Source organism: Charadrius vociferus, unplaced genomic scaffold (genome assembly GCF_000708025.1).
Source record: "Charadrius vociferus isolate BGI_N301 unplaced genomic scaffold, ASM70802v2 scaffold44, whole genome shotgun sequence".
Classification (NCBI taxonomy): Eukaryota; Metazoa; Chordata; class Aves; order Charadriiformes; family Charadriidae; genus Charadrius; species Charadrius vociferus.
Genome location: NW_009648253.1, coordinates 46,116 through 59,361, shown reverse-complemented (window position 1 = coordinate 59,361; position 13,246 = coordinate 46,116). Strand labels below are relative to the sequence as shown.

Sequence of the window (13,246 nt, the reverse complement as noted above, 5' to 3'; positions counted from 1 at the left end):
TGGTTTGGCCTCAGCCAGCAACAAAGAACCACGCAGCCGCTCGCACAACTCCCACAGTCGTGGAAAAAGAAATCGTCAGGGCAAAACTCGTGGGTTAAAAGAATGTAATTTAACAGAACAGCAAAAGAAAAGATGAAAACGCGATTACAGTACCGCCGCGAAGAGCACCGACCAGACCCGCACTGCTGCAGCCCACCCCCAAGTGGCAACTGCTGTCCTCGCCCCGGCTAGCTCCTCTTATAGCTCGGGCATGGATCACATGGTATGGAATACCTGCCCCCTGCCGGCTCCTGGGGAGATTAACCCCATCCCTGCCGGAACCAGGACACTGTGCATCCGATTTCTTTGGCCAGCATCCACAAGAGAGGGAAGTAAATGAAAACCCTCTGAAGAGGTTAAATGGCTACTTGGAGAATCTACGGAAACTAGGATTTCGCTCCTTTAAGCCAATTCAGCTTACTTTTTTACGTAAGAGAAAACGAACCAAACTCTTCTAATGTTCAAGAATCCTTCAGTGCTTCAGAGTTTCAAGCAGTCAGTTTTTCATTACGTACTGGGGATCTCCTAAGCACCTTATTAGATATTCTCAGCTCCTGCAATATTTCTATGGAGCATATTCAAATTTTGAATGTGAACTCTCAGCCCCACAAGGAAGCAAAAAGCACTCTGAACAGACCTATCAAATGGGGTAAGATTTATTATTCTTTTACTGGTCTCAAGGATCCTGAGGAGGAGCTAGAACAAACCCAGAGAGTGGAAACAACTTTAATGTCCTGACTAGATGATAATGAAGCAAGTGCAGTAAAAAAGCTGGAAAAGAGTTTGCCACTTAGAAAAGAACTAGAATATTTAAAATTTGAACTTTGTCATCAACTCCAGCTCTCAAATACCAGGTGGCAGAGAAGCTGAGGTATTGCTCACTACTGTAGCTAACTACACAGTCTGGGTTGCTTAGTCCAATGGAGACCTGAAGTATTAAAAAATGTTAAAGGACGCAAAGTGGTATTTACAGACCATTCAGGTACAAGTGCAGCAGGCCAAATAATGCTGGGGACCATGGGTGTTCACCATCCCTGGACCAACATTTTTGAGAGATTGCCAAATTATTATAAACTTCAAAAAAGGCTGTTGTTCTTGGAAGATCAGAAAAGCCAGCTTCTGGGGGGCATACAAGTAATATATATTGAAGAACTGCAACCTATGTTGCCTCTAGAAGAGTACTAAGAGACTCTGGACTCTTTCTATAATAAATTAAATGACAGTAGACTACCTTTTCATTCTTGCAGTCTGTGAGGCTTGCAAATGATTCTGGAAAGCAACAGATATACACTAAACTTACATGAATTCAGACAGTTTACCATCCCAACAATCTGTGATCCAGCAACCCTTCAACGGTTTATTTTGCCAAAGCACAGGAAGCAAGAGAGAATCTGAAAAGGAAGGAAGAGGTGATGATTACAGAAAAAGAGCTAATCGATACTTCCACTGAAAGTTTTTCTTTGTATTGGCTGTATAAGGAACCCAGTGTTTTCAGTGCACAGGCGATATATTGTTTTACGCGAGTGCTAGAAGAATCATTGCCATACCGACAACTCATGCACCTTTGCATTTCACATTTCTACTCTGTGCTGCAGGATGGAGACCGGTGTATACCTTGGAACTGGAAAAACTGAGGACATAGCTGATAATCGGATGAATTGTTTATTTTCTGTAAGAGTCTATAAATATGAATGTTTTTGAGAGTAAATTATTTAAATCTGTATTTTGATATCAGTATTCAACCAACAAGTTTTCTTCTAACTGCTGCTCAAAAAGAGTTGGAGTCCTGGAAAATTTGCACCATGCACAGTATTACCAGTATTTTTTTTTTTAGAAATTGCCCTGGTGAGACCACATCTATATTGTGTCCAGTTCTGGGGTCCCCAGTTCAAGGACAGGGAACTGCTGGAGAGGGTATAGCAAAGGGCTACAAAGATGATTAGGGGACTGGAACATATTTCTTATGAGGAAAGGCTGAGGGACTTGGGTCTTTTTAGTCTGGAGAAAACAAGATTGAGGAGGGATATCAATGCTTATAAATACTTAAGGGGAGGGTGCCAGGTGGATGGGAACAGTTGTTTTTCATTGGTGCTCTGTGACAGGACAAGAGGTAACGCGCACAAGCTTGGACATAGGAAGTTCCATCTAAACATGAGGAGGAACTTCTTTACTTTCAGGGTGCTCCTTCTTTACTTTTGAAAAGGCTGCCCAGAGAGGTTGTGAAGTCTCCGACTCTGGAGACATTCAAAACCCGCCTGGTCGCCATCCTGTGCAACCTGCTGTAGGTGAACCTGCTCTGGCGGAGGGGGATTGGACTAGATGATCTCCAGAGCTCCGTTCCAACTCTGACTATTCTGTGATTCTATGATGATCAAGATATCATTTCTCCCCTCTGGACATATTAGCAGGGCAAACATTAAGGAAAAACAATATTGACACAACAAGGAATGGGCTAGAGAATGTGGCACGAGAATAAATTTCAGATTAGGGATGGGACTGCAGCCATAAAGAATATGGTAAGGGTCTGGACTTTAAAGTCTACATATGTCTTTATGCATTAATTGATTTAATAGTAACATTAAATCTTATCATATGTTCCCAAGAAAAGTAGCAGCTAATACTGTTGTATATTTTGTTCAGTATTTAAGAAGCAGAAACAACTGGGAGAGTTTGAGGCTGGTAAGTGATATACTTCTAAGTAGTTTATCTTGGCTATTTATTTTGGCTATTTTTGTTGGCTATTAATCCACCATCTGTTGAACATCATAAAGCTAGGTCTTTTTTTGCCAGAGATAAAGAAGTTCTCTCTCTTCTTCCAGCAGATTCCCATTCTTTAAATTCACAAATGAACACTGAAGAGCTGAAAATTGTTATTCCCTATCTAAAATGAAGCCAAGTTCACCCCGTCACTTCCCTATTGCTGCATCAGCAGAAGGAATTATAATTGCTCAATATACTGTTCTTGTCTAGAGCTCTATAACAGAGGCTAATACATAACTTGTCTTTCCTCTCCTGTAACTGGTAGTTAAACAATATATTTCCTATCGTTTGTTTAAAGATGCTTTTTTTCTTTGGGAGATCTGTCCTAAGAGGCTGTATCTGTAATTTTACTTAGTATGCTAATCTTTTCCATATGTATATTTCTGATAGCTATAACAGGCTTTAATTTATTTACAGCTCATGTAAATAAATAGTCTAGTTTTGTACAATTGATTTTTATTCCTATGATTTATGTTTACTATACTTATCACAACAATGCCTTTGAAACAATTATCTTTAAAGTTCAAAACTCTCAGAAAAATCAATGAACATAGATTGACAACGCAAGTGGGCCAACTCCACAGTATATACTTAGGAACATTTATTTGAAGAATAGTAATGTCAATAATAGTATATTTGTCACTTTTCCATAAGTTTTTAAAAGCATTTGAGAATGTAAATGTTTGTTTGTAAGAATGTTTATGGAAAATTGTTGAAAATATTCATGCTAATATTTGTTAAAAGGAATACCCAGATAAGTCAGGCAGATAATTTAAATGTATTTTTGCAGTGTCATCCATCAGCAAGTCTACGTATCGTGAGCAGAAATCAGTTAAGAACAGAGAGAATCTGTGATGAACATATTGCTATAACTGAAATGATCAGTTAAAAGATCTGATCTAAAAAACTATACTTAAAACAGAGGAAGAAGTTCTGGAGCAGAGTCTGTGAACTGAAAACTGCTCATTGGGTTTGGTGAGTACTCTCAGTATACCTCTTGCAGGGGAAAGCGATACTTTTTGCTGGTGCATTGCACTCTTACTTCAGTAGCATGGCTTCAAAAGTATTGCCGATGAGAAACACAGTGTAACCCAGAACAGCCTATTGAGTTCTCCCCTCTCCTGTGCGAGTACACAGGCAGACACCACCAGCAACTTAATTTTCTCTTTTTATGCTGGATAGCTCTTAAAAGGCATTTCTAGAAAATCAACAGAATTAATATTTAAGATTAAATTTCCTCTCTCACAGCAGATAGCTAGAGCTAATTAGCTTGCCTTTCCAGCAACATTTCATCATCAGATGGAAAAATCAAGAACATAACCACTGAACAGCTGAAGGATCTTTTCCACACAACAAATATTCTATATGAAAATTAACTGCTCTAATGCTTGTAAAATAAATGAAGGATTTTGACACCATTGGGATTTATACAGCCTACAGTTTGTGCCAACTAAACAAAGCCTATCAAAACTCAACTACGTGCCACTTATAAATGGTAGAGCAGAGTTCTACTGTAGTAATGAAAAGCATTCAGCACATTGGCTTTTTTGCTTTGAGCAGTTAAGCAGATGATAAAAGGAGGTACATTCACAACTTTATGATTGCGAATATATCATTATGGTGGCTGTTAAGACAGAACTAAGATCCTTTTGCTTGGTCCTACTCACTGAGCTATGGAAAACCTCATATATTTGATGTCAGTACAGGACCTCTAACACTAAGCTCAGCCATTCCTATGACCCTGTAGCCGTGCAAGGTATATACACAGCCATTTCTCTGGAATACATTCTCTATACTGCTTTCACTCACTTGAAATAGTAAGTTTTAATTAGCTCAGAAACTGTAGTTCATGGCTTTTTACTAAGGTAAGATTTTCTGTGATATTTTAATAAAGTAGATCAAAACTGGTGTGCCTAAATTTCTGAAAGACTATTAAGAAAAATATATGTTTGAAAAAAATGACACTTCTTTTGCATTTTTTAATGAACCACAAGCATCTGGATTGGGTGATAGAAGTATTTTGGAATTAGAATTACAAGATTTCACTCATTTACGTCTGTATTGCTTTCAGCTGCATGTTTGCAAGTCACATTTAGGAAATGTTGCCAATACCACAATAGGCTGAGGAACATTTTTGGCACAAACTCAGTGTGTAAAAATCCATGGAGCATTCTTGCATAATAATTCTCTCTTACAAAATCCAGTAATAAAGCAACTGAAGAAATGAAGAAATATGTGCCTTGAAAACCCATCAGCAGTTCTTCTTACATGGGTATGTTATAGTACATACCTCATACCTGTGGAGAACCAATACCAGATGCGATTTTTCTCAACATTGCTACTGTGCCGCCATCTCCTGTGAGGACCATCTTCTTCACGGTTTTGGAAGCGACGACCTCATGTGCCTGCGCAGGGACCAAGGGCGTGAAAAGAGCAGGAAGAGGCCTGCAGGAGAGCAGCACTTCCAATCGATCTGCGCATGAGCCAGATCCCTATATAAAGGGAGCACGTGGCTTTTGGCACCGCTTCTCTTCGTCTTCCCTTTTGTTCTTTGTTCCTCCTCGCCTCCCTGCTGCGTGCCACCCCCCCACAGACCCCAGAGTCCATGAAGCGTGTAATGATTGAAGACTTCGGACACAATCTGCAGATAAACTGTTGAACTCAGAGTGGTAGTAGTGAGCTTTCTCCCTCTCTCCTTATTTTCTTCCTTTACTCCCTTTTCTTTCCCCCCCCCTTTGCCTTCCCTTCACCTTTCCTCCACGCTTTATTCTTTGTTAAAAGTATTAAGTAAAAGGTTGTATGACATTTAACTGACTTTAGCATCTTAATCTCGTCCTTGGGATTATTTTTAACGAAACCTTCCCAATACTGGATCGGGACAATACTATAACCCTATATACTGAAAATAGAGTATTCAAACATAAAAGCAGAAATGTTTGATGCCTACTGATCTCTGTTAATTTTTGTAATATATAACAATTACATGAACACCTGTGCTAAATAACTTCATGCTGATAATGACTAAGAGCATGTACAGTGTTCAATACCACTCAAAACATGTAATTCCGTACTATTCCAAATCTTCTCAGGGTTTTTTTTCCTGCCATTCTCTTCAAGACTGCTAAAATTTCTTTATGCCTATATGCTAGGGTAAACATACAATTTTTTTTATAAAAGTTACATATATCAGACATTTGGATAGTTTAGTTGGCACATCTACAAATAACTCAGCTGCTAAACTGGCTGAAGGGGAAAAAATCTTGATTACCTTAATCCCTTTCTATTTTTCACCTGTGTTTCAAGAATTTTACTACTCTTACTCTCATGAACAGGCTTATTGGCTGCAACTGCTTGAATTCTAAGATAATTTCTCCGGAGCTGGATAATATTCTCAAATGCTGACACATCAGCAAAACCTGGCCAGCTTGCCGGGAGGTACCCTACAGCATAACCAGGCAGCCTATGATTATGCTTGGTTGTTCAGTGCTGTGTTTACAACACAAAGCTGCTACTCAACCCTGTGGGGTAAAATCCATCCTGCATATTTTCAAGATAGAAGTATTAAACTTTAGTGCTCTCTACTCAATCTATGCATAGTATTTTGCTTCCTTGTGTATTCTACAGGCAAAAAAACATCACAACACCTGCTTTTGACTGCAACTTTTTGACATATACTTTGTACTTCTAACCTGTCAGTAGAAAAGGTAGTATGACCCCGAAGAGCGAAAAGAGAATATGCCAAGATTACCAGTGCACAGCCAGGTTATTATCTGCTGGAGTAAAAAGCTCTGATCAGTTGTTTACACAGATGATATTCAAAAGCTTTATAACAGCCACCCCCTTCCTCGTTCCTTTTATTGGTGATACCATAATACAGTCTGTGGTGTTTGAAACCCTTGATTCCATCTTAAATAGTTTAGAAAGGTTATCAGAAGTATGGTGTCTGCTTCCTAAAAAAATTTTGTGGCCACTGTGCCAATTCATACACAAAGCAACATCCTTTCCCTCTTCAGCAATTACTATTATGACTATTGTTTTTGGAATGGTTTAGGGCATTTGACACAGTTCAGTTCTTTGTTGCGCAGAAGGTAACACACTTACCCTAGAAGTATTACATGGTAATTTAGATAGAATATTTGGGTATGAATTGGTTGGCTTTCAAGATAAGTATTACTTTTTGGTAGATGTACTTGACTTTTCCCACTCAGTTATGAATAAAACCATGTTTAGGTGAGATTTAGATAATCCCTATCATCTGTAACCTTGATTTTGGCAATCATGTGAAATACAGAAAAATGTTACTAGAAATAATAATTAACAATTAGATGTTTTGTATGGCTTCTGCATGATTTAGTTTATAAACAACAAAGGTTTATTTTCAAAGTCTTTTCAAAATTCAGACGACCTTGGATGGAAGCAGGTAATGCTGTCAGCCCTTGCTTTCATTTTATCCTCGGAAGAGGTTTTAATAACTGTAACTATTTTGAGTTAGTCTTAGAATCTTTAGGATCTGCCCGAAATCATGAAACAAGTGTGTCCAGTGTAACATCATATTGATCATAGGGGATTAAGCACTGGAAAACACAGTAGTTAAGAGAAATCATTCATATCACAGTGCAAAGTGTTAGCTGAAAGTAGGCCTGGTAGGCATGTATAGAAAGAAAGACACTAGTTGGGGCTTCATTTATATTCATGTGGTATCAACATTTATAGCAAAATAAATGTCTTTCAGCAAAAGGAACCTGAAAAGGATAGAGTTTACACCCTCTTTACAGTGTAAATAATGTCACTGGATGGAAAGCATCTTTTGTTTTCTATTTTTTTTTGGTTTATGTTTCCTTTCACTTGAGCAAGTAATTCAGGGAAGATTTTCAAAAGACCTAGATGACCAAAAGCAAGCTATATTAGCTGATTATTGAAATCTTTATGCTTCTGAATATCTTACTTTTTTCATTTTAATTGCCACTTTAAGCAAGAAAAAATATCCTGTAAGAAATTAGAAGCATAACAATATTTAATCTTAGCACAAATCCTACAGGAAGTAGGAAGGTAGTATTAAAAAATCTCATCATGAGGTGCTTGATACTGTTACCATGAGCAACAGCACTACAGGGAAATCAGAAAAAATAACTTCTAGAACTGAGGGAAAAATTAAAATATAAAAGTATGTTTGCTAGTGAGATAAATGAATTAATTCGAAGCAATCAATGAGGTGACACTTGCCTCACTCCTGTGTCTTTCTCTTGCCATTATATGATATGGTAAACTCAGCGCTTGGGGGAATTTGGACTGAAATGCATAAGACAAATAGATTCATTGAGTAAGAAGACAAGCTCACTAATGCCTCATCCAACACATAGCAGGTTAGTAAAACTTTGAAGTGAGCATATTTGCTAATTACTGCTGCTTTTCAATGCATGTCTGTACTTAATATGCTATATGTAAAGCACAGAAAAAAACAACATAATTCACTGTGAGAGTTATATGAACTGTAGTGTGATCAAAGTGTTCTGTGGGTACAGTAAATGTAAAGATTTTTTTTTCTATCTACCCCTAAGTTCCAAGAAAAAATCATGAAGATAAAATGATGCGGAGAGTTTAATAATATTCAGCCCACATAACATCTAACTTATAATAAAGACAAAATGCAATGAGAATTCATAGAAATAATTTCATAATGAAGACATTTTCAAAATAAGGTAAAGAATCTTTTTCATTTCCAATATCTTGCTTACTCTTTCAGTAACAGCAGTTCTTACAGATTGAAATGAGTTACATATCAAGAAGTTTTGACAAGACCTTCATAGAATCAAAGAATCATAGAATGGTTGGAGTTGGAAGGGACCTTAAAGATCATCAAATTCCAACACCCTTGCCATGGGCAGGGACACCTACCACTAGACCAGGTTGCTCAAAGCCCCATCCAACCTGGCTTTAAACGCTTCCAAGGATGGAGCATCCACAACTTCTCCAGGCAACCTGTTCCAGTGTCTCAACACCCTCACAGTAAACAATTTATTCCTAATAGCTAAACTAAATCTACTGTCTTCCAGTTTAAAACCATTACCCCTCAACCTATTACTCCCCACCTTTCCTGTAGGCCCCTTTTAGGTACTGGAAGGCTGCTATAAGGTCTCCCTGGAGCCTTCTCTTCTCCAGGTGAACAGCCCCAACTCTCTCAGCCTGTCCTCATAAAAGAGGTGCTCCAGCCCTCTGGTCATCCTCATGGTCCTTCTCTGGACTCACTTCAACAGGTTCATGTCCTTCTAACGTTGGGTGCTCCAGAGCTGGATGCAGTACACCAGGTGGGGTCTCATGAGAGAAGAGCAGAGGGGCAGAATCTCCTCCCTTGACCCATTGGCCACCCATCTTTTGATGCAACCCAGGAGGCAGTTGGCTTTTTCAGCTGTGAGCACTTTACTGGCTCCTGTTGAGCTTCTCATCAACCAACACCCCCAAGTCCTTCTCCACAGTGCTGCTCTTAATCCATTCTCCACCCAGCCTGTATTCCTGCTTGGCATTGCCCCAACCCACATGTAGGACCTTGCCCTTCACCTTGGTGAACTTCATGAGGTTTGCACAGGCCCACCTCTCCAGCCTGTCCAGGTCTTTCTGGATGGCAATCCCTTCCCTGCAGTGTGTTGACTGTTCCATACAGCTTGGTGTTGTCAGCAAACTTGCTGAGGGTGCACTCAATCCCACTGTCCATGTCACCAACAAAGATGTTAAACAGCCATAGTGGTTTGGCCTCAGCCAGCAACAAAGAACCACGCAGCTGCTCGAGCAACTCCCACAGCTGTGGGAAAAAAATATCGACAGGGCAAAACTCGTGAGTTAAAATAGTGCGATTTACCAGTCCCTGCCTTTGTCTTCTGTGACTTAGGCAGTATTGCTAGAACACCTGCCGGTGAAGACCGAGGCAAAAAAGTCATTGAGTGTCTCAGCCTTCTCCATATCCTGGGTGACAGAGTCTCCTATTTTCTTTCTGAGTGGGCCCACATTTTCCCTAGTCTTCCTTTTATCACCAACACACCTATAGCAGCTTTTCTTATTGCCCTTGTTGTCCTTCGCCACATTTAATTCTACCTGGGCTTTAGCTTTCCTATCCTGATCCCTGGCTGCTTGGACAGTTTCTCTGTATTCCTCCCAGGCTACCTGTCCTTGCTTCATCCTGCTGTAGGCTTCCTTTTTGATTTTGACTTTATCCAGGGGTTCCTTGTTCATTCACGCAGGCCTCCTGGCATTTTTGCCTGACTTCCTCTTTGTTGGGATGCATTGCTCCTGAGCCTGGAGGAGGTGATCCTTGAATATTAAATAGCTTTTTATGCATGACCTTGCAGTTGGCCTTATTGAACTTCACGAAGTTCGCACAGGCCCACTTTTCAAGCCTGTCAAGGTCCCTCTGGATGGCACCCATTCCCTCAGCCTATTGACCACTCCACACAGCTAAGGCGTTATATTTCCCCTTTTCCAGTCAGCTGGAAATTCACTGGACTGCTACGACTTCTCAAATGTGACAGATAGTGGCTTAGCAACTTCATCTGCCACTTCCCTCAGGACCTGTGGATGAATCTCATCATGTGTCATGAGGGTGGCAGAGCCCTGGAACAGGCTGCCCAGAGAGGTTGTGTCTCCCACTCTGGAGACATTCAAAGCCCGCCTGGATGCCGTCCTGTGCAACTTGCTGTAGGTGACCCTTCTCCTACAGTGTTCAGTTCCTCATTCTCCCAGTCACTGTCTTTGCCTTCTGTGACTATTTTGGGATGCACCACTCTTGAGTTTGGAGGTGGTGGTCCTTGAACATTAAATAGCTTTCTTGGGCCCATCTTCCCTCTAGGGCTTTATTCTGTGCTACTCTAGCAAACAGATCCCTCAAGAGGCCAAAATCTGCTCCCCTAAAGTCCAGGGTAGCAAGCTTACTGTGTGCCCTCCTCGGCACCCTAAGGATCTTGAACTCCACCATTTCATGGTCACTACAGCCAAGGCTGCCCTTGAGTGTGACATTCTCTACCAGCCCCTCCTTGTTGGTGAGAACAAGGTCCAGCATGGCACCTCTCCTCATTGGTTCTTCTACCACTTGGAGAAAGAAGTTATCATCGACACATTCCAGGAACCTCCTGGATTGCTTATGCCTTGCTGTGTTGCCCCTCCAACAGATATCAGGGCGGTTGTAGTCCCCCACGAGGGCCAGGGCTTGTGAACGTGAAGTTGCTCTTATCTGTCTATAGAGGGCCTCATACGCTTGGTCTTCCTTCTTCAGTGGCCTGTAGCAGACCCCCGCTGTAACCTCACCTGTCCCTGCCCTCCATTTAATCCTTATGCATAAGCTCTCAGTCGGCTCCTCCTACTTCCCCAGGCAGAGCTCCCTGCACTGCAGCTGGTCATTGACATAGAAGGCAACACCCCTTTCTTGTCTCCCCTACCTGTCCTTCCTAAAGAGCCTGTATCCTTCCATTCCAACACTCCAGTCACAGGAGCCATCCCACCACATCTCTATGATTCCAGTAAGATCATAGCCTTGCAGGGGTGCACGTCTCTAACTCCTCCTGTTTTTTCCCCATGCTACGTGTGTTTACATAGAGGCATTTAAATTGTGCCCCTGATGAAGCTAACTTACTGGGTGGAGTGGCTGGAATTCCTTTGTGCTGCACTCCAGGTGCTCTCCTGTTGACCTGAAACCCTGGATATGTGGTGGGATGGCTGCTAAAACTGGAGCGTTGGCATGGAAGGTTATAGGCTCTTCAGGATAAACAGGCAGTGGAAACGAGGACGCAGTGTTACCCTATACGTCAACGACCGGCTGGAGTGCATGGAGCTTGGCCTAGGTATGGATAAAGAGCTGACTGAGAGATTATGGGTCAGGATTAAAGGGAAATCAGGAGCAGGGCACATTACAGTGTGGTTCTGCTACAGACCACCTGACCAGGAAGACTGAGCAGATGAGGCCCTCTATATACAGATAGGGGTGGCATTGCATTTGCAGGCCCCGGTCCTCATGGATGACTTCAACCATCCCAACATATGTTGGAAGGATAACACAGCAGGGCATAGGCAATCCAGGAGCTTCTTGGATTGTATTGATGACAACTTCTTTCTCCAAGTGGTAGAGGAGCCAATGAGGAGAGGAGCTATGCTAGACCTTGCCCTTACCAACAAGGACGGACTGATAGGCAGTGTCAGGCTCAAGGGTAACCTGGGCTGCAGTGACCATGAAATTGTGAAGTTTGAGATCCTTGAGAAAGCAAGCTGGACTTTAGGAGAGCAGGCTTTGGCTTCTTGAAGAATCTGCTCGATATGGTGCCATGGGATGAAGTGCTGCAGGGAAGAAGGGCCCAAGAAAGTTGGTTAATATTCAAGGATCACCTCCTCCAAGCTCAGGAGCGATGCATCCCTACAAAGAGGAAGGCAGGCAGAAAAGCCAGGAGGCCTGCACGGATGAACAAGGAGATTCTGGACATGCTCAAAAGTAAAAAGGAGGCCTATAGGGGGTGCAAACAGGGGCAGGTAGCCTGGAGGAATACAAAGAACTTGTCCAAGCAGCCAGGGATCAGATTAGGCAAGCTAAAGCCCAGATTGAATGAAATCTGGCCAAATCAAGACAAACAAAAAATCCTTCTATGAGTATGTCAGCGAGAAAAGAAAGACCAGGGAAGATGTGGGCTCTCTCCAGAAGGAAACAGAAGAACTGGTCACCCAGGACAAAAATAAAACTGAGGTACTCAATGACTTTTTTGCCTCAGTCTTCACTGGCAAGGACTGCAGCCACGCTGCCCATGATGCAGAAGGCGAAGGTAAGGACTGGGAAAATGAAGAACTGCCCACTGTGGGTGAAGATCAAGTACAAGACCACCTGAGGAACCTAAAGGTCCACAAGTCCATGGGACCTGATGAGATACATCCACAGTTCCTAAGGGAACTGGCAGATGAAGTTGCTAAGCCACAATCCATCATATTTGAGAAGTGGCGGCAGTCTGGGGAAGGGTCCTGCTGACTGGAAAAGGGGAAATATAAGAACCGTTTTCAAAAAGGGAAATAAGGAAGACCCAGGGAACTACAGGCCTGTCAGTATCACCTCTGTGCCCGGCAAGATCATGGAGCAGGTCCTCCTGGAAACTCTGCTAAGGCACATGGATAATAAGGGGGCGATTGGTAGCAGCCAGCATAGCTTCACCAAGGGCAAGTCATGCATGACCAATTTGGTGGCCTTCTACAAGGGGGATACAGCTGTCATAGACAGGGGAAGAGCGACTGATGTCATCTACATGGACTTGTGCAGAGCGTTTGACACTGTCCCGAATGATACCCTGGTCTCTAAATTGGAGAGACATGGATTCGACAGATGGACCACTCGGTGGGTAAAGAACTGGCTGGATGGTCACATGCAAAGAGTTGTGGTCAATGGCTCGATGTCCAAGTGGAGACCAGTGATGAGTGGTGTTCCTCAGGG

The 13,246-nt window shown here is 41.9% G+C and overlaps 1 pseudogene; it reads left to right on the top strand.

Moving 5' to 3' along the window:
• The window catches only part of LOC104285839, a 12,099-nt pseudogene extending 10,426 nt beyond the window's left edge, over positions 1-1,673 (top strand).
• The last annotated feature ends 11,573 nt before the right edge of the window (positions 1,674-13,246 follow it).